At 43.7% G+C, this 19,908-nt stretch overlaps 1 protein-coding gene across 2 annotated transcripts in view; it reads left to right on the forward strand.

Annotated features, from left to right (window-relative positions):
* Positions 1–19,908, forward strand: part of LOC138569156 (glucagon receptor-like) — a 698,697-nt gene that overhangs the window by 269,764 nt on the left and 409,025 nt on the right. For both annotated transcript variants that reach the window (XM_069646870.1, XM_069646869.1), the window contains exon 3: positions 10,397–10,452. The gene's annotated coding sequence lies outside the window, so the exon portion shown is untranslated. The remainder of the gene's footprint in view (positions 1–10,396; positions 10,453–19,908) is intronic.

Below are 19,908 nucleotides of genomic sequence, written 5' to 3' on the forward strand. Positions count from 1 at the left end.
ACGTAACGTGATGCAGAAGTCATAGCAAAGCTTCACAGGTCATTCAGCAGGTCTGTTTCTTTCAAGTCTTTTCTTTTATTACTGGGGTGGGGCAGACACAAGTGTTAAATACAAAAGTCCCCCTTTTCTGTGAAGACTCAGCTGACTGAGAAGGGGCCAGTAGCATTCAAACCCCCCTCATCCTGTGTATACTCTACAGTGAAATCTCCACTATATAAACCAATTGTGTCACTTGCCAATGTTGACTAGTCACTGATGTGTCTAATTTGTTGACATGTAAACAGTGTTAACAATGTATTGCATGCTTGCACATTGTATTCCCAAGATGCTTGTGTGAGAGTCACGTCTGTGTTGTGAATACAATATGGTAGAATAAAGAGATTTCTGGTTGTCTCTTGGAAGGTAAGACATAATGAAGCATAAGTGGGGTGTCAATGCTTTACTGACTCCTTGATTTCGGGAAGAAGGGGTGTTACAAATGAATGTTCAAAACAAGAAAACAGGGAACTGAGCTTGGGTACAATTTTATATTGCAGGGTGTGAGAAACCTGAATGTGTCTCACCCGTTAGTCCCCGTGGATCTGTCATCCAGGTGGCCAGGATACAGCAATCACTTATGGATCCAGTTTCCAGGGGTGGACCAGTGCAGGAGGATCACCTGGATGAGGGGTCCTCGGGGAGAGGAAGTGGGAAACCGGAGGGTAAGATGCAGTACCCCCTTCCCAATAATACCTTTTCCCCATCCTACCAGAATGGATACCTAGGAATTCAAACACCTCCCCACTCCCTTCTCCGACACAAACACTTTCTCACAGACAGTTCACCTGAGCAACAACGGACTAACACCAGAGCCGTAGACCTGACATGTCCCAACACCATGTACAGGCAAGGTCAAGCAATTACGGATTATTACACAGACCTGACTTCTATCACACTTCCCACCTGGATAAAAGACGCAGCATGAAAGCACACTCTGAGCGAGGCAAACTACACGAGGATACAGCAGTTCCAAGATGGCAGTTTAATACAAGGAGAAAGGCGGCGAGACCAGAGAGAGTCGCAAGAAGGGAAGTAACGGTGACCTCTAAAGACCGTTACTTTCATGAGCCTTGGAAAGTAAGACGCCGAAGGCCAGGAACTAAGGCTGATCAAATCTGCACAGTGTGTCGGAGGTACCTGGGGCTTCCCACGTCGATAACCAGGCGGGAGGAGCGTTTGCCGCTGTGGAAACCAAAGGAGCAGTTGAACTTTATAATTGAACTTTGGGAGGTCAAGGAAAGATACCATACAGAGAGTGGTCCGGCGCCACTTGGGTGCTCATTGGAAAGTCTCTGTTAGGTATCCAACTGATGCTGAGTGTGAGAAAAAGGAATATTCAGATTGAAGTTGTCACGCAACAGATCAAACTAAACCCTGTGCACATTTGAAAGTCTTTGACAGTTTAAAGTACATCACAATTGGTCTGAGCCCGGCTGAGGGAGAATAATTGAGTGAAAGAAAGGGATCTGAGCCCGGTTTAGGGGGATCCAGGGTGAACACCCAAATTGAATACTGAAAAAGGAAAATAACGTTTTCGTATTGTTTTTGTATACCAGGCCCTCTGAGTCAAGAGACTTGCAAGAGGTAAAGTGGCTTTGACACAGAAGGTCTTGAACTGTGTAAATGGAACTATATCCTCATGCAGCAGAAGCGAGAGTGTGTGCCTTCCTCGAGTGAATCGCCTTGTCCTGTGCTGAAAACGTGGGGATTGGAGGCCAAAGGCCCGAACATCCTGACTTATCATTGTGTGAACACTTATTTCTTTTTAATGATATCACTCCGAATTATTTGTAAGTCAGTAGTAAGGACTGGCAATAGTTTTCTTTTAGTATAGGCCCTTATATCTAGATAAGACTCGACTAGGACTACATTCTTTATTATTGGATGGTCGTAGCTTGCCTATCTAGGGACGTCATTATGGGTATCATTTATGGGTATCCAGGGGTCACACTTGTGACCCCTGAGGTCTTCCTTGCTACCCCTGTAGTCTCCCTTGCCACACCTAAAAAAACCTTGTTTTTATTTTATTTTACAAATTGAAGCTCCAGGGCTATGGCCAATGTCAAGTGACTCTTTGTTTCTAGAGTGGCTGGCTTTCTTGTCCAGGCTCCTTTAAAAAGACTTTGAGCAGTGACCCTAAAAAAGAAAGAATAGGAATAACAAATAATTTGTCTTTCTGGAATTCTATACAATAATTGCTAGTCTCATTAAAGGTTTATTTCAGGCATACTTCATGGGGTGAGTCACTGATTTAGTCTGTTTCAAAACACCTCAAATTCACAATGCAGACACAATCCTCCAAAAAGCATTTAGAGTGGAGTAAGCATCCATTTCGGACTATGGCCCTCATTAGGACCCTGGCGGTAAGGGGTTTACGCCAGCGTTAGCTGCGCCGACCCCTTACCGCCAACTACGAGTTCCCAAAGCGCCATGGTCACTTTTACGCCCGCTTTTTGCGGGCGTAAAAATCCATGGAGCTATGGGACCTTGGTGTTAATTACGCCACCGTAATGTACGGTGGCGTAATTAACGCCTTCCCCACTCCCATTGAGCCCTATGGGGGCGAAATGGGAATGGGGAAGGGTAAATGGGTCAATGGGGACTTACCGCCCCGCCAACCTCGGAATGGGGCGGTAAGTCCGCCATCCGCCATGGCGTGAACGGACTTTACGCCATGGCGGAAAAGTCCGTCGATGGCGGAAAAAATCCGCCAGGGTCGTAATGAGGGCCTATGTATTTTGCTTTTCGCATGTTGCAGTTATTGCATGTTTTTTTCTGCCGATACATATGGTGATTCATTCTTGTACGGAATGTATATCATGTTACAGTGATATTGTAACCATATTTTTCATAGTGTACTTAGAAACAATGCTATGTGATGCCACTTCCTGTTTTGTCAAGGGGAAAATGGTTGTGTTCCATCGCTTTCCGTGATGTCCGTTCGGGGTGGGGTCAAATGACATCACTTCCTGTGATTTCATTGGGGGTCAATGGTCATGTGATGTCACTTCTGTTACCCCAGGCATTTTGGTGAAATGACGTCCCTGTGCCCATCTTTAGATTAGGTTCAGATAGGCGTTTGTCACACCCTTGTGAAAGTTCAATAAGCACACTTGAACTATGGTCACTTGTGTCTGTCTTACTCGTGATACCATGCATTCCTTACAGGGGCGTGTCATTTACTTCACGTATCCTCTGTTACTACTTCCTCACACATTCCTACGTGCATCCACATAGGCTAGTGATTCACTATATGCATGCAAGAAACTGCTTCGTGTTCCATGGCTCACAAATCGGCGTGCACCTATTATGTGCACAGGTTACGTGGCACATATCAGTCTGCACCCATCACATGTTTTAACTTCAGCCTCTCAGACCCGTTTTGGCCGGTCACATGCCAGAAGCGCCATCATATTCCCAAGGGCAGCCTCAAAATTCACAGCCTGGCATGTCTCTGTTCATTCCCCACACGCCACAGCAGTTGTACTCGCCTGGTCATGTGATTTAATGAGGTGTGGGAAGACTTCTCAGCTTCGTTGCCCTAAGCTCTCTTCACCCACTCCTCCAGTAACACATGGCCTCAGCAGAATGCATTTGCACCAGGTCTCCTGCGCCTTTCAATTAAGGCAGAGCAACTCATCACAGTCTGGGATCCTGGCACCAGAAGCTGGCTGCATTTTGGTGCTACACTGCATTCTGTCCCACTACTTGCAAAGCAACTATGTACATGCCTGCTAGATAGTATTCCATGTGCGTTCTTCCCACCTAATGGTTGAGGCTCTGCCTGAACTACCTTTCCGTGCCAGCTGCTGCTGCTATGGGACTGGTGCGTGGTGCTGACTTGCTCAGTTATGGTCGAATCATACCCAGAGGTAACCCTGGTAGAGGGTACTTTTATGTGCCCGCTGCCTGCTGCAGCTATGGGACTGGTGCGTGGTGCTGACTTGCTCTGTGGTGTTTGCAGTATACCCCGAGGTAATCCCTGTAGAGGAGCACCATTCCCCTCTGGGTAGCATGGGGCCTGGGGAGCTAGTGCACCTGTGATATGACTTTGATTGGTTCAAGGATGCTGTAGGCCTTCCGGCTCTCCACATTCCTTTCGGGTGAGGCTGGCGAGAAGGTGAAATAGCCCACTGCATCTCATACAGCAATTTCATATTCATTTTCTCATAAGGATCTTATGCAAATCTTATACAATCTTCCATGAATCTTATTTCAAACTTATGCAGTTTTGTAAGAATTCAATAAGTATTCGGGTTTCATATTAGTTCTTATGATGTTCACATTGCTGCTCATAAAACCCCACCTTTTTCTGACTAGTTTTTACAAGCTACTTATTAGAATCTTAGCACCTATTTTGGGATGTGTTGCACAATCGATCCATCTTCTTGGAGCGTATCTGCTCACTCAATCATGGCACTCTTCTTGGGTCTCCTTCAGTGTTGCTCTGGTAACATCCGGTTCAGCGACGGTACATAGTTCTCCAGGAAAGACTGCTTACTTCCTGTTTTCTTCACTGGTCACGCTGGCAGGTCTCCCGCTAGTGGTGGCGGTCTCTCATGCCATCCCCTTGTACTGTGCTACAGCTGTCAGCAGTACTTCCTTGTACCCCATGTATGCCGGGGCGGGACAACGTAGCCCCTCCCTGCTTGTGGAATCAGCGTTCACCTGTGCAATGTCATTGGAAACTTTCTCTTGTCCCGTCCTGCACTGCGCCGAAATGAACATACAAAGAGTGGGTGTCTCACGGGAACAAATGCAATTTTTTTTCAACATTAAGCCTTCATTTACAGTAATAAACCAAGAGGGAAACAAGATGCAAATAACACAATGTGACATCAATGTAATTAATTATAGAGAAAAATAAGTTTAAAAAAACAATTGATTTGTAATAAAAATAGTACACAACCATCTAAATTCATATTAATACATACGATAGGGTGAGAATGAATAACCCTAACTGTTAACATCGCTCATGTGCAAAGACAACATCACATAAAAAACATTTATACAACAAGCAATGTATCATTGATCACAATGGACCATACACCACTGTTCACGGTCTAATAGCAGGCCATTGGTAGTGGAAAATGGTCATCCAGTGGGTGGTCATGGGAACACAATTCATAAATCACCTAGGTCTCTCAAGTAGTATGTGCTCGACCCTCCCTAAACCTAGATTCAAGTGAACAAGAGCTAACTAAGACAATATTATCCGTCTTCTTCTGGACCTGTAGAGCCATTAGGCTGCCTTCCCGTCACTTCTTTACCAGGTGCAAATGCCTCATAAGGTTCCTTGCGGATACGTCTTACTGGTTCTATAAATACAAATATACACTTGATCAATTCATCTGTATCTGCAAAAGTTATTTCTCTCCACCATTTCTTTCCTGTAATGTTACGTTTAGAAGTTTTAGGAAACACCTCTCATTTAGATTGAACATGGATAGCTTTCATTGCCAATGTACCTGCAATTTGCAAGTTAAACATCTCCTGCAATGATATAAGAGACAACTATGGTCAGAAAACCTCATGTTGCTTTCTAGTTAATATTAAAGCATATGTACACCACAGATAAATGCTTGCTTATTATAATTCTCCACAACGCACCGTAGGTGGTATTGAAATATCGAACTTCATGATATTTTCTTTTTTTAGAGCCTGGAATGCTCGGTCCCAACTGTGGCGAAACAAAAATTCCTGTCACCATTCTAGAACTGTCTTCTCATACAAAAACGTCACATAACACAAGTCCAGGTGCCAGAACCAGAAACTCTGCTTACCACATCCCACAATAACGTTTTCAAATAGTGGCAGTCTCCGTAGACACACAAGTACTGCGTTCTTTACTTTTGCAAAGCCGCGCTTATTGCAACCGCCATATTGTGATGTACAATGTGCATCACGGTACGTACAGTAAAAAATAGCTGCCATATTGTACTGGATTCCCCAATATCTAGTCCATTCTAAGTATGCACCATTGGGCTTAGTGTTAGAACAGAGGAAAAATTCCAAAAAGAAGTTCTGAATTAAATGTAAATGTAACAGAATCAATCTGGATGGGTGAGGCTTGACATGCCCTGTGATGGCGGTGGCTCTATATTGATGTACAACGCATGTCACTAGTGCGCTGTTTGTATGGCAAAAATAGCCGACATGTTGGACTGGAATCCCAACAAGTTCAAACATCTATTCAGTCCTAAATTCGCACCACGGTGCTGGATGATAGAACATAGTAAAAAGAAAAAAAACATTTTTCTAAAGGAGAATTAATTGAGACAGAGTCAATCCATAATAAACTCTCTGGCTATGTGAGGCTTAATATGCCACAGGATGTCAGTAGCGCACACCCACCCACCATCTTAATACGGGACATAATACTGTACCTCAATACATTCAAATGCACTAAGTCGAAATCAGATAATATGACAAGAGTGAATAAGGGAAACACAAGAACAGAGTTCCTACTTTTTTCATTAATGGGACCGTGTTAATCCAGCCCAATAACTATCCATATTTTTCAAAATCTTATGAACATCGTTCATTCGTAAAACATCATGCACAACCTAGCTGATATCATTTCTCCTGGTTATTCAACCCATTGATGTGCATAGTGGTATGCTACATCCACCATTGCTCTCTTTGGGCAAGTCTACTTTCGGCTCTGTGAAAGTCATTGCCTGATATTTTCGCAATGGCCCACCATTGGAGGTCATCCCGTCCATGTTCTTCAGCCAATGTGTCACTAATTGAGACGTCAGAGTATTAGTCCTGATTCATGATCTGTGTTCCACCATTCTTGTTTTGACCTGTCTAGATGTTTCCTTATATAAACTGTATGACATCGACATTCAATAACAAAGGTAACATTTTTGCTGTTGCATGTAGTGTGGCCTCTAAATGTCAGACCCGATTGTTAAAATTAAGTGTGGTCCAGGCAGAAGAGAATCTGCAGACACCACAACAGCCACATGGAAAATGATCTACGATAGGCTCCATGCCCCACATAGATGTAATCATTTTGGGTCGAGATTTGCGCACCCTATCTGTATATCAAGGCCATTATTTGAAATGTTTCTCTTTCTTATGGGCAAAAAGAGGATGGACAAAGTCAGGTTCTGAACTTGCAATAGATGGCAATGTTTGCAGAGGGATTTTGTGATCGCAGTATGATGTGTGCTGAAAGTCATCGCACATGCTAAATGATCTTCCATACTCTTGTTATGGTTTTGAATCAAAATGGTGGATCTACTAGGGTTTCTAGCTCTTTTTATCGAGTGTCTCAATAGACTTTTGAGGTATCTTCTCTTGGATAATCTTACTTGTATTAGATTGGATTGGTTAACAAAATTTTACAAATTGGTGTAATTACGGCTGGCCCTAAGGAATTGAACATAGGGAATGTTTCTGCATAGTGCCTGAGGATGAAAACTTTCATAATGGAGGATAGTATTTCTATCTGTTTCCTTACAAAATAAATCTACCACTAAGAAGCCATGAAATCAAGGAAATAGAACTGCCATGCATTGGATGACTGAGAAAACTTTAAATTTAAGATTTAAAGAATTAATCAACTCATGAAATAGATTGATATCTCCCTTGATGGAATCCCAAATAATGAACACATCATCAATATATCTTTTATAAAATTTGATTGCTGACAGATCAATAACGGTGTCTACGAATATAAACAGTTGTTCTAATTGACAGATATATAAATGAGCAAAATAGGATCAAAAAATGCTCACATTGCCGTTCCTTTTATTTGCATATAGTGGAATCCTGAAATCTGAAAATAAAATTCATTGGTGCAATTTCCAACATTTCTACAATCAATTCACTGGCGGTACCAGGATAGGTTGTTCTCGATCTTCTAAAAAATCTTTCATGTTGGACTAGGCTTCTCAATGGGGAATGCTACAATAAAGTGATTCAACATCCAAAGTGTTCAATAAATCTGAAGTTGAATCAAAAGAAATCCTGTCAAACTCATTAATGACTTCCGTTGTGTCTGCTAAATAAGTAGGTGACTTAATCCCTAAGGGATTTAGAAATAAAAATCTATAAATTGTCCAATAGGTTCTAAAATAGAACTGCATAGCAAAACTATTGGATGCCCCATGGATTGAGGGGATCCTTATGTATTTTGGGCAATACATAAAATAATGGTGTTCTCAAAGTTGCCGGATTAAGGACATCACATTATTTTTTACTCAAGCAACCCGCATCTACTCCTACCTGTGTTATTAGAGCAATTTCTTTCTGTATAATGCTAGTGGGATCACCTCTCAATTTGTGGTAATGCTCCACATTATCCAATTGTGTCAAAACTTCAGTATCCTATATCTCAGCATCCCAAATGACAATGCCTCCACCCTTATCAGCATTCTTTATAACCAAAGTTTCACCATTGCCGAGTCTCACTAATAGGTCCCATTCTGATCTATTAAAATTAAAGCTTAATCCATGTTTTTTACTTGAACAATCATAAATCGAGTGAAACTCATTAAGGACTGCCTTTTCAAAAGCAAGTGTCTCTTTAGTGACCATATGGTTAGATGGTATTAAGGTGGATTTTTGTCTAAACAGAGTATATCTGTCAGAAGCTATGTCCAAGGTGTAATTAGTACCAACTAAATCTTTCAGTCTAACTTTGCAGAAAAATTGTGAGAGTTCGAGGGATTTCTCCAAAATGTTCAATTCATCATTGGTCAATGTTTTAGAAGCGATAGTGAAGACCGCCTAATGTTCTTTTACCTTTTGTATGCCCTTCTCTCAGTTTCGAAGAAACTAGGAGTTGGGAGGTGCCCCTGATCTGGTGGAGGGAATGGCAGATTTTGAGGAGAGTAATCGCCCCTTGATCTTATCCTGGGATTACCCCTGCCTAAAAAATATCTTCTATTATTACAATATGGTCTAGACTCTCTCATATATGAAGATTAACCTTTTGGATCGGCGCTGGAAGATGTATAAGAGAAAGGAACTATTTTTTTAATTTGGCTGATTACATTGATTTGGCCTTTGGGTGTCATAATTATTCCAATATGTTGGTCTTGTATAATCTGGATTTAAATATGGATAAACAGTCTCTGTACAGAACCGTCAGGATCCTAGGAAGGCTAGTGGGCTCAGAGGTGTACAGACCTATCCCACAGGCCCTCTCATCAGTCTTTCTCCTTCCATAGCCAAAGGTCCTCAATGGATGGCATGGTACCCTTAGCAGTGTGGACCATAACCTTCTGAGTAGAAAGAGATATGGAGACATTGTGTCAGCAATCTTGGCAAGGTGTTGAGTAATGGTTGAAATGCATATAAAGATACGGGCAGTCTGTCCTGTGTGCCACTGTGCAGTCTATACATTGAACCCAGAGCAACAGGGAGTGGTTCAGGAGTGAGGCTGCTTTCTGCTGAAAAGGCTCCAGGAACCAAACCCGCCCAGCCGATATTCGGATAAGGATAGGACCTCAGAGAGCAGACGAGCAAGGGCCAAGTGTGAGGGCCAGTTTAACCCCAGCAAGTTCCTTGAACCCCACAGAACCATCAGAGCCCTGAACACTTCCCCCCATGAAGGTGCAGTGGAATTGCAGAGCTCCCAGCTCGCAACACATGTGAACAAGAAATACACAGATTATTATCTTAGATCTTGTTAAAGATGCAGAAAGCAGCAGGCAACACCTTAACTGTCTGGAAGTACCGAAAACCAAAAGGGTTTCTAATTGTTCACTCTCTGACTGTCTTAAATGCTTCTAATGACCGGCCTTGGTGTATTATTCCTCAAAGCCGGTCAAGTGGCACAGCGAGTAGAGCGCTCGCTTTGACATCCGTGCGGGGCCAAACTCAGCGCTATATAAGTGCCAAATTATTATTATTATTAAAGCTTTAGTCACAAGAGTACATATGTGTCTTGGCGGGGCTGCGGAGACTTTCAAGTGGGGTTATTTTGATTTCTTATTTTCTGCAAATTAGGAGTATAATGATTTTTTAGGCTGTAAAAGAATTGCCATTATCAAATGGTTATTATTCTGACTGATTAAACATTTATTTTGGCTCTACAACAGATATCATGTTGTAATCTATGCATTACAACTATAAATTCAGGCACATTAAAAGATGCAGTTTAACCTTATTTTTCTTCTGTAGATTGGCCAGTTAATAAAATCAGAGCTCCTTCCTGTGGCACTGCTGTGCTGCTAAACAAAGTTTTCGAACAATTGACTTAATTCCTATATTCGGAATTCTGCTCAGTTTCCTAATTATTCTCTGGGCCACTGGTCACTTGTCAAAACTGCTTTTAAATTGCAAACACATGTATGCCTACAGTCGCACTTTCAGATCAGACCTTTCTTTTCAATTTCAGGTCACTGGTGCTGGAAAGCGCAGCTGAAATTGCCTCAGAGACGCCGTTACTATCAGGTACGTGCCCGGCCGCCACTGCCTGAAAAGTTGCAGCAGCAAGAAAGGTTGTGGTTTATATTGAGTACCAATTTCGGTTGAGTGATATTGTATGTAAATATGTGCTCTGTAAAGCGCTTTGGATTAAGGCGCTACATAAATAACACATCATTATCATTATCATTATCATATTACCTAGTGCACAAAATGGCCACCAAATATCTCCCAAGATTTCAGAATCCAGAAAGATCTTGCAACAGCATTTATTCATAATTTGCTACTTATTATGCGCTTAATACCCAGAGGTTTCTAAGCGCAGACCTGGGGATCAGACCTGTGTTGCTCCGCGTTGTCTTGCTTCCGAGGCGAGCGCGTTGCCCCTGAGGATACTCCCGGCCCATCATGGCATCGCAGATAGTCCTTCCCACTTACCCCAGGCAGTAAAAAAACTGTGTTAAGTAGTAAACAAAATGTGTACCACTATGATCCCATATTTATGCTGCTTGCCCTGAACTGCTGGGTGCAGTTATCCTGATTATGACAGGCTAGAGGGCGCTTTCTTTTGAACAGAGTTGTTGCAGTATTAAAAGCGAGCTTGGTTTCAATCAGCTACTCTGTGATACAGTGAGTCCCTTTCATTAGCCCTTTACATCTTGCCTACAGGGATCTAGCTCAAAAGATCAAACGTTTTACTCCGAGTCCCATAACATAGAATTTTCTCTTTTAACCCATTTCTGTGCCAATGTATGTGGGGGCAGACCCCCACCCACAGGACATTGCAACCCCCACCTTAATTTAGACCCCAACTTCACCCAGCATCTATAATTTCGGTTAAATTCCATGTTCGAAATACCATGTTATGGGTATCGCAGTAAAATGGTTTGATGTTTTGGTACAATGCCAACTACCGCAGTTTTTTTTACAAATGCATGGGTGCTTTGAAACACAATTTACTTGTTATATAAGCGCCTTACAAAGGCACAATAAATTAAATAAATAAATCAAAGGTGGCCATCTTGGCATGGTAGGACTCAACTGTGACTGTTATTGTTTGTGTTTTTAATGTATCTTTATAGTATTTTTAATCAACAGTGTATACATATATAAAGCCACAACCGCTTACGTACCCCATCCCTCACACACCTCCAACGGCTTAACAACTTTTCCCTACAGATCCCATAAGAATATCAACCCTTATAAAAAAAAAAAAGCAAGAGTGTAAAGGTGAACATGTTGCCACTGCACCAACTATTGTAGATTCTCAAACACTCAGGACAAAAATAATACACATGGGGCCTCATTCCGAGTGTGGCGGTCTGGAAATAAGGGGGCTGGTCGGACCGTACTGGCACCCTTTCCGGACCGCCACACTCCAACTCTGCCTGCCTGGGCCGTTGCGCCCGGCAGGTCTGACATGCCGGCATAACGGCCCTGGTAGGCGGGGTTATCACGGAAGCACCGGCACGTTTAGCACCTTCCCCGTGGCAGCGGGATCGCAGGCGGCGGAACAGTGCTACGAGTTTGGCGGCAACCCACTGGTGGCAGCGGCGGGTTACTGTCGAACTCGTAATGAGGCCCATGAAAATAGGATAATCAATTTTTTTCAATTTATATAGGGCTAGCCTAATTACTGCCTTCTAATTAAGGGTGAGACCAGCAGAGTGTGTTAAAAATGGAATCCTTTATCACAAACGATCTTGAGGGAAACAAGTAAATGTAAATGATAATTATGTTCACGTAATGGAATGTTCTTCTATAATCATGCAAATGTCAAAAAAAAAACTCTGAAGAAAAGACTCTATCTGTTTAGTCGTTAAGCAGTCGGTTAGTTTCCTTAGAGATGTGTATTGCTATCAAGTGTTTAATGTCACACCTGCCAATCAATTGTCACTCAAAAGAATTCGAGTTCGGAAATGACAGTCTTGCGGGCTCAGTTGCCTCACGGGTGAGATGGCAACGCCCCAGTGATACAGTCAGGTGGAAGGGAGTGACATGCCTGCGGATGTCCCCACTCAGAAATCGAATTGATGGGGGCAACCTTTAAATTTGCAGGTCTGCGTTCAGATATGACTGCGATCGTTCTTTACTCTTTGGACACTGATGTTTTCGGGATAGAAGACGCGGGGAGTCCTGTTAATGTCCTTTATTTTCTGCAGTGATGTAGTTAGATAGAAGGGATAGAAGTGACTGCGGACCCTCTTTAAGTGAGGCAGTGATTTAAAAATACAGTAATTACGGTGGGTGCCCCTTATTCTCTTCAGATATGCCATCAAATAGAAGGGCTAGAAATGACTGTGTGTGCCCCTTATTCACTGCTGTGATGGGGGGAGGGGATACAAATGACTGTCCTTGGCCTTTGCTTCTGCAGTGATGCCGTCAGATAAAAGCAATCCAAAAAATTGTGGGTCTGATTTGTATTCTATGAATTGACCGAGTATGATGAATACATAAGCCCGTTGTTGTTGCTGTACTACGCAGTTATATGCTGAATCTCAGAGGCGCAGGACAACCCATTTTCATTCTGAGCAGCCAATCAAAAGTAAAGGTCAATACATTCCAAGACCTGCAAGCGGCCTCTTTTACAAGCACTGCTGACGTGAAGTAAAAGAGAAGACACGGCAGGGTTTTTTAAACTATTCAATGAAGTGATGCAGCGAAGCGGGACACATAAACATGTTTATGGTGTTTCATGCTACGCAGTAATGCTGTGAGATGCAAGGCGCAGATCCCAATGGAGTAACTTTGCTGAGTGAGAATGTTTTGGGGCGGGGGTTGGGGGAGGGACACATGACATCTAAATAAAAGGGGCCCCTGCCAAATGAGTGGGACAAAATGATGTGCCGCAAAAGTTGGGGGGACAAACACCCTTGACCCCCCTAAAATGACGCCCATGCGCAGATGTGCATGGGGACACACTGTGAGCTTATGGCCCTTGGCACGTGCATCTGTTACTGGATGGGATTACACCAGAATCATTCTCAGTCCAAATACCAGGACAAACTCAAGAAGATGGCAAGTTGCTGTTTTATTAGCAATTATCTAAAACAGGGAGTTACAACGAACATCAACAGACATTCCCTAATTCTCAGCGATTTGAAACACATGAAAAACAATGATATACTCTCTTTGTGCATCAGAATGACGTCACACTTCGTGGCAATAGTGAAAAACCTATCAGGGGTCGGGATTGGTTAAGGGACGCATATAGATATACAATCATATAGGAGCTAGGTTTGTTATTGGCTGTCCGATATCAGGTTGACAACTCATGACTACCTCTTCAAGCATGTCATTTTAAGAAAAAATCAGTTGCACAGTGTTTCATTGGTTTCTCAAGCTATAAGGTCCTTCGTTACATGGACTAATACAATTGGTTGGCACGCTTGTGCCATGTCTGGAACGTTTGATTCAATTAGCAAGTAAGCCAAGACCCAGGTGCAAGTAGATAGGACATGAAGCTACCCTTCCACCCAATTAGCCCAGCATCTCTCATCGCCCATGCCTCTGCCATGGAATTCTCTTTGTACTTGGCCTTGCAGAGTATTCTTGTCCTAGGAATGCAACGGGAGTGAGGGCACTGGCTATCGTTTCTGGAACTCCAAGTTCAAGCCCTATTTTCAGGCACGACTCACGTGACAAGAGACCACGATTCTGTCAATTCTGCGAGCTTTTAAATGTTTTGAATGAATTAAGATTTGGGATCCTTTGTGTTCTTTCTTGCACCTTAATGTGAGAGGATTCATCTTACGCACACATGTTCCTCTTCGTAGCTAGCTAACCTTGACTTCTCAGTTGTTGACTTCAGGCCAGACAGTCTCCAAACACAGCTCCAACAACCTGCTATTCTACTGCAACACAGTCTTTCATTCTCTCTCCATGTTATTCCATGATACCAATGTCCAGCTTCTGTACAACGGCAGTACCGGCTGCATTCTATTTACTACTTGTAGTTAGCCTATACGATGACTTGACCTTTCTTGCGTTTCAGCGGATGTACGTTCATTATACTTCTGATTTCTGCCGCACTTTTCAAAGTGCAATCTTCTTCTTTTACACTTTTAAGGTTCACTTGATTCTTTACTTAATTTCTCCTCTAGGATCCATACATTGTCTTCATTCAGCATTTCAGGACGTTGTGCACACTTTCTTATGACATCATCAGTCCATGTTCTTAGCTCTGAACTGGGTGTACCAGCTCTTTAAGATGAGTAGCAATACCCCGGAGATGGATGTGGATGCAGATTTTCTTCATACATCAATAATCAAAATGACTCAGGTAGTTTGGCAAAAGGGGAGTCCGTTTTATTAACAAGTATATAAAACTGGGAGTACAACGAACATCAACAGTTTTACAATCCTCTTACTCTAAACATCTTAGTAGAAGCTGAGGTTATATTGCATAAAATCGTCATCATTGACGTTGACCTACGTCACTACCTACGTGGCAAACTACAAAAACATATTGAAGGGAGTAATTGGTTCTAAGTGAATGTCTAAGCATAAATTCCATATAAGTATAGAACCGTGAAGGAAAGTGAGAGGATGCTTAACATCAGGTGGGGCAACTAAGCCCTCCCTAAACATGGCTACTATGAATGTCACTAAATACACAACGTTCAATTGGTTATACAAACTATAGGACCCTTGATTACATGGTCCTCTACAATTGTTTGGCTTCTAACCTTCATCAGTACTTTTCCATCCACGTTTAGCAGCACACAGACTACACATCCAGGTGCTAGTGGGCTCATTACGAAACTAACTTCCCACCAATTATGATATCAATCCATCATCACCTCAACAGTCCAGCGTCAATTAGTGCTTTGAAGTTTGGCCATGGGTTTGTTCTTTTCTCTGAGAATTTTAAGGGAGTGTGGGCACAGCTGGCCTTCGTGCGTAGGTGTGACCACCTCGATTGTCCAATTTCTTCTTACCATGTGACTGGAAACCATGAAATCGAGCTTTTCGTGTATTTGATATTCTTTTTTAATAGTCCTCTGACGTATTTTGTTTTGCTCAAGCTTCCTGGCCAGGAGCCTTTTGTTCCTTCACACAATTTGTATCCAATGTCAGCCAAGTCCTGTTTGATAAGACTTTTGGCATCCTGGCTCATCCACCACCTTCTGGGATTCATTTGTAATTAAATTTGCTTTCAATGTAACACACTGGAGTGAGGCCTTGTTTGCCCATGTTCATGTTCAGTACATCTTTTTTTGGTCCAAATTCATCTACAGAAGTATATATGTATATATATATAGTGGCGCTTGCCGCGGTCTATCTATTATAAGCTTAGAGCTAGCTTCATGATCAATTTCCTGCTTGCGCTTCAATTGCATCAGTACACGTGTAAAATGACTTAATATCTTCATCTGTTTTAATGGTATAAGCTTCTTCACCTTGAACTCAACATGTCACTTACCATTGTAGCCCTCTTGATGCCTTATAAAATATCTGCATTCTCTTATCCCTGCATCGCTTCCGTGTGTGTCATCTCTTTCTCTGTGCCATCACCATTCTTCCTTGCCTTTCAGTTTCGCTGCTTCTTCAGGAATCTCATTCAGATGACCATTATATTGTCTTGCGTGCAGGTACGGTTTCCTCAATGGGTATTTTACCTCCCAAACTCTCTTAGGTATTGATACTCTTATGGGTACTGCACAGAGGCCACGCTCTGCTCTTTGTTGGTTCAGCTGTTCCGCATACGTCACATACTTTGGTTCCCATTCTATAGGTAATATGGGCGGAGCAGTTGGAGGGGGAGTACTTGGCTCCTCCTCTATAGCTCTTTCTCATATTCCTGCAGGAAACTCCTCCTGTAGGCTCTCATCAACTCGAGGGTACGGTTGTCTTAATGCAGGGGCATTGCTAGGGGGGTGCTAAGGGGGCTATAGCCCCTGATCTTTTGGTTGTAGCCCCGGGTAGAATCTCAGGAGATACAGCCAAAAGACTAGCTAGCCCCAGTCCCAACAGTTCTGACATCAGCTTAGCCCCGGGTCTTTTCCAGACCTAGCAACTCCCCTGTCTTAATGGATACCTTCTTCCAAATACCCGCTGTGGTATTGGTACAATAGCTGGTTTTAGACAGGGCACCGTCTCATGTCTCCAATAGAGGGGAAGTAGGGGGGTAGGATCTCCTGCGGATGTGTACGTCCATTCCTCTACAACTGCATTGCACCTGTTTTGTTTTTGTTACTTCAGCAATCAGTGCCTGATTTTCTGTGACAGTACATTTTATGAATTCTGCACAGTGCTTCGATATGCTCACTGGTCATATGTGCGCTTGTACACTTGAAAATTCATAAATATTGCATGTAATGTCTCGTTTGATCCAATTTATTTCAAAGCATTCTTTGGAGGTAGGAGCACGGCAGGTGGATGGGTGACATGGGGTGCGTAATTAGAGGCAGGTGTTTACGGCCACTATTTTAAATCTCACGTAAACAGCACCGAAGCTAGAGGTAGTTCCCCCCAAACAGTAAAAATGTCCCCAGAAGAGGGTGCCCCTGATCCGTCATCCATGTCCCGAAACTACTGGTCCCTTTTTTGCATGCCAATCAAGAACAGTGATTATCGTAAGATCATACTTTTCTGAATCTAAAAGCGGTGTATGAATCATGTCACTACTTTAGGTCTTATGCTCTTCCTTAGATCCCAAGGAATATTCATTAAGCAATCCCATTGGAAAAGCTGCAGGCTCCAGGAATTAGCAGAGCTTCAGGTTGTTAAGAAGACCAGGTTCCAAGGCTTCCAGCAGCACAGAGAGCTCTCGCGGGCAATTCCCCATGACCGCCCAGTGAGATGTGTATACTCTCAGCAGGCCCTTACATACGTAGCTTCAGCCAATTCCCCACGACTTCCCAGGCAGATTGTAATTGTATCAACAAGCCCCTGCCCACCAACGCTAATGTCAATCCTAAAAGTGGAATGGTCATTACTCCCAGGAAGAAGCGAAAGCAACTCAACTGTTAAAATTGGCATATAAAGGCATCTATTGTATCCGCCATTCACGCTGTGTGTGCTATTTCCTTTTCACATAAAAGTGTGGCAGGGATTATAATAGGTTTACAGAACCTGCCCTTACATATTGCCAGGGGTTTTAGCCTCTTAAACCTTCCCAAATGCGCTTCGGTCTTTTACTCAGCCTTCGGGGAACATAACAGTGAGTATGGCCTTCAGACTGGCTTAATTAGAATGTTGTGGGTTCCACTGCTGTCCATGCCTTGGCAGAGGGAGACAATGGTATACGTCTGCTGGCCCCACATTGCAGTGCTTCGTCTTTGCATTTCTCGTTTTTAGCAGAGCATTCTTCCATCAATAGGTGGAACGTTCCAGTAGCAATAAGGCCCCTGCCAAGGCCATTATAAGGTGGTAACACCCAGTCGCGGCGCTCAGGATATGGCCATATTGTTTCATTGCTTCCCTCTGAACCTCTTTCCTTGCCACATTAGTACCTGCCACCTTCATCATTCACCGCCATGCTCTTTGTGGCAGCAGCAGGGGTCCACGTCAACGTCTGCCTGCTCCAGGGAAGCCTAACTCCCTTCACATCCCCCTTAATTCCTGTTATTACGTCATGGCCGTTCTCCCTCATAGGCACAATCAAGAAAGCAGGCCTTCTCTTACGCTCCGATTCAAATGGCATTAACGGACCCTTTCCCTTGCCTCTCCTACTCAACCCTATGCCATACACTACACTTCAGCAATGCCCTGATTAACCGCAATAGGAGAACTCCTCACACAGGACAACCTCACTGTTTAGTGCCGGCAGACCCAGTTCATCTTTCTCATTTGTTTGCTGCTATCCCCTAGTCTGGCTGAAAAATAGAGAAGCAAAGGAATGCGGGAGCATCACTTCCACCCCTCAGCTTTCAAAGCATCAGGATTGTGATGCCGTGCCATGCTTGAGGCTAGTGAGTGGCAAGGCGGTGAGCCTAACTCTGGGGCCAGCCACCTGCTCGGTGAAGCAGGCCCCAGAGAAGGGGCTCCCCATTTCTTCCCTGGACTCGTCGGTTTGCCCCTAGAACACCTTGGCATCAATGGAAGGGTTCACCTTGTGTAAAGTGCAGTGGAATGTGGGTAAAGGAGCACTTTGTTCCTGGAGCCACTGCATTGGGCTTAAGCAAACCTTGTGCTGCTAAAAGGGAGGCCTGGGCCACTGAAAGACAGAACGATTGTGAGTGCAGCAGCTTGTCCCATGGCCCGCGGACCTGTCATGATCCTGCAGACCCCTGTAAAGCACTCCGTTTGGTTCTCGAAGCTAGGTCCGTGCTTAATAAATACAATAATAATAATAATCCAAGCCAAGCTCTGTCTGGAACTTGACACTTTACCATAACATAGAATGCCTGAGATACCAGTCCACACAATTTACAGTAATATCAGCCACACGGGGAATCAATCCAAGATGGTGGCCGGATTCGTCAGAAAGTGGGCAGGCAGACTCACGGTGCAAACCGCTAACGGATTACTAACACCTGACGAATCTGTAATCCACCCAATCATCAAGCATGCTCACATGACAATAAAACCTGAAGACACTCAAGGAATTAGAGAGGGGATGAAAGAGGAGCATGGCCAACGCAAAGTCGGAGAGCGCGGTTAGGCCACAGGATGGAAGTGTAGTGAGGAGGAAAGGAGAAGAGGGAGTAATGTGGAGGTGAAAGGTGGAAAAGGGGGGAGTTGTGGAGGGAGAGAGAGAAATAAGAGTGGAGGTTGTGGGAGAGTCAAGAGTGGAGGTGGAAGCGAGGGAGTCAGGAGGAAGATGCAGAGAAGAGACAGGGGAGAACTGAGGAGGTAGAGAGGAGACAGAAAAAAGCATAGAAAAGGAGACATTGAAGAGGTACAGGAAAAGAACAAGAGGCGTGACAGAGATCAAGGCGAGATAAAAGGGAGGAGGAGGTGGAAGGATAAACAGAAAGGTGAAGGAGACCAATACAAGAGAGAGACATGGAGAAGGAGGAAGAGAGGGGTGTAAAAAAAGCAGAAGATGGCAGGTGGATAAAGAAAATACCAATGGTGCTGTTATGGAGAACTAAAGGAGGCAAAGGAAGAGAAAAAGAGCGAGAGGCACAGCGCCTAGGAGGCAGGATGGAATAAATGGAGGCAAAGAGGGGAGGAGGAGAGGAACAAGTAGACAGTCAGAAAGGAGGGAATGAGAAATCGAAAGAAAAGAGAGAAGAAAGGAGGCAAGCGAAATTGCAGAGGACAGCAAAGGGGAGTCCCCACGCACATATTCCTGATTGAAATAAAGTGGTGGAGAAAAGGCCCCACAATGCTCCTGAGGGCTCAGGGGATCCAATGGCAGATGAGCCCGCCCCCTATGGGTGAAGCCAGACACCCCTGATTCCACCCTCTGCAAAAGAGTCTAAGTGCGAGCCCAGGACATGCGACCCCAGGTCCCGGGGATGGTGGCTGGTTATAGCCAAGTAACAGGTATCCTCTCCTGGGCAGCCATCTTCCCCAATGCCTTATTGACAT

The sequence above is a fragment of the Ambystoma mexicanum genome, chromosome 2q (assembly GCF_040938575.1).
Source record: "Ambystoma mexicanum isolate Mex_15411 chromosome 2q, UKY_AmexF1_1, whole genome shotgun sequence".
Classification (NCBI taxonomy): domain Eukaryota; kingdom Metazoa; phylum Chordata; class Amphibia; order Caudata; family Ambystomatidae; genus Ambystoma; species Ambystoma mexicanum.